This window comes from Pteropus vampyrus, unplaced genomic scaffold, assembly GCF_000151845.1.
Source record: "Pteropus vampyrus isolate Shadow unplaced genomic scaffold, Pvam_2.0 Scaffold23, whole genome shotgun sequence".
In the NCBI taxonomy this organism is placed as follows: Eukaryota; Metazoa; Chordata; class Mammalia; order Chiroptera; family Pteropodidae; genus Pteropus; species Pteropus vampyrus.
The window spans coordinates 7,775,578-7,778,392 of NW_011888804.1; positions in this window are offsets into that span (position 1 = coordinate 7,775,578).

Consider the following 2,815-nt stretch of genomic DNA (forward strand, 5'->3'; position numbering starts at 1 on the left):
GATGCTCTGTGTGTGTGTGTGTGCGTGTATGTGTGTGCGTGTGTGCACATGCACACATAGTTGTGTGCATGCACATGTGTGTTGGTACACAGGGATCTGTGCGAAGAGAAGCAAGTGGATTTTAAATCTAGAGATTTTAAGTGGAAGGTTCTTGAATCTCCTTTAAAGGATTGCAACTCCTCCCTCCCCAAAATTGTATGGAAAACTTGTGTCTGTAGCATGATTATTTTTTTGGAGGGAACATGATATAGTATTCATCAGAATCTCAAAGGGGTTTTAGAGAATGTCATTCTGTAATTTCATGATGCCTATTACCTGGCACATCTTTTTCTTTGAAAATTCAGTTATCTTAGGTAGGAGAGGTCCTTGTTATTTAAGAAGAATCTTTATTTAGGTAAGGGGCTGGGCACAGAGAGCAGCCGTGGGAATTGTTATTATTTTGACTTTGTTAAGTTTGAAGCTCGAAAAAACCCAGATTGAAATAAACTTTGGCAAAATGGGTCTGAGCATGCCAGTCTGCTCCTTCGACTGTCTCCTTCTTTTTCCACTTCCTTCCCCTCCTTCTGTTCTGCTGTTCCAGCCCCTGCCCACCTTATGTGCAATGGGCCTGGAACCAACATGGGGACTATAAAGACCAGACACTTTCACTTGATTTAACTTGTGCCTGGCACATAGTAGGAATCAATAGATGGTAGCGTTAAAAAAAAAAAAAAGCACAGCCATCCGGTTCTCTGTGAAATGGTAACTCGTACCAGGCATAGAACAAGGAGAGATTCCTCTTCTTCTCTTATAACCTAGGTATAACCCATAGACAAGCTCAGAGATTCCTTCATGGCAAATGGGAAGCCATCTGCCTGTGAGTTTCTTAAAAAACAAATAAGTACAATTTGCTGAGTACCCACCATGCCATGCTCTGTATTTGATACTTAATGTGCATTATCTCCATCAGATATCATAGCGGTTGGAGAGATTGGTACTCTCAAACCCATGTTAGAGACGAGGAAAGTGTTTCCATGATGCTATATCTTTCACATGAACCTCACCTTTCCTCATTCGATCAGGAAAGACTTCCTGTGTGAGAAAGACCATGACCTGAATGTTATCAAATGGTGTGCTATGTTCAGTGGATGTATCGGTCTAATTCACTTGGGATTGAGCAGTCCTTCTCAAACTTTATTGTGTATTCAGATCCCCTGGGAATCTCATTAAAATGCAGATTCTGACTCAGGAGGTAGGTAGAGCCTAGAGTGGAGCCCGAGACCCACATTTATAACCAGCTCCTAGGTGATACTGCTGCTGCTGAACGGTGGACTTTTTGAGTGGCCAGGGGAAACAGTGTTAAGTTTATAAAAGACTTGCTCATAGATAATCTCATTTGCTTTTCACCCAAGGCCTGTGAGCTATCCATTATTATTTCTACCTTAGAAGTGAAGAAATTGAGAGTCTGATTAGAAATAGCTACCATTTTCAAGTGTCAGACATTTTTAGGGACACAGTTGTAAACAAGACAGATATAATTTTGATTTAAGGAAATCGAGAATCCAGGAAGGAAGACCGAATAGTTAAATTTGAAAAGTTCTGAGTGCCTCAGTGAATGAGTGGCTTGGCCTCTGGGTGTTGCCATTCATCACAGGAGGAAGAAAAACAGGCGTGGGGCAGAGGAAGACGATGTATTCGGTCTTGGGCTTTGTGGTGACATCCTGATGTAGCTGTCTAGTTGGCAGGTGTGGGTCTGGAGTTTAGGAGAGATCCAAGGTGAGGAGAGCTGAGAGTGTGAGAGCTTTCAGTGCAAAGGTGGTGACAAGTTACAGAAGATTAGATTCAGGATACAGACGAGCATGAAGCTGCCTAGGAGGGTTTAAAGCGTGAACATCCTAGAATTGGCAGAGGAAGAGGAGTCCTTGAAAAAGACAAAGAAGCACCTGCAGGGGAAGGAGGAAAGCCGTAGGAGCCCAGGGAAGAGAGAGCTTCAGGGAAGGAGCGGCTCATCACTGATGGTGGGATAAGCCAGTATCACGTGACACATTGTCTCCGCTGTAATATTCCTACCAAAATATACATATCTAGACTCTAATCATGAGAAGACATCAGACACAAAACATTCTACAAAACAACTTGGCTGTACTTTTAAAAAATATTTACATCTTGGAAGATGAAGAAAGACTGAGGAACTTTGTCAGCTAAAAGGAGTCTAAAGAGACATGACAGATAAATGCAATGTGTGGTTCTAGATTTGACCTTAGATCAGGAAAAATTGCTATAAAAGACATTATAGCAATAATTTATAAAATTTTTAGGTTGCTATCTATTAGGTAAGAGTTGCTATAGACTGGATATTTGTATCCCCTCAAAATTCACATGTTAAATCCGAATACCCAATGTGATTGTGGATTGTGGACTGTGGAGGTGGGGCCTGTGGGAGGTGGGTGAGTAATGAAGATGGAGCCCTCACAAATGGGATTAGTGCCCTTATGAAGGAGACCCCAGGGAGTTCCCTTCCCTCTTCTGTCATGTGGGGACAAGGCAAGAAGACGGTCACCAGACACTGAATCTGCCTGTGTCTTGATCTTTGACTTCTCAGCCTCCAGAACTGTGAGGAGTAAATTTGTGTTCACCAGTCATCCAGTCTATGGTATTCTGTGACAGCAACCCAAGCAGACTAAGACAGTAGTATTGCATCAATGTGATTTTCCTGGAATTTAATAATTGTGCTGTGATGATGTAATAGAAAGATTTTTGTTCATAGAAAACATGCTAAAGTATTTAGGAATAAAAGATTGTGCTTTCTGCAACTTACCCTCTCATGGTCCAGGGG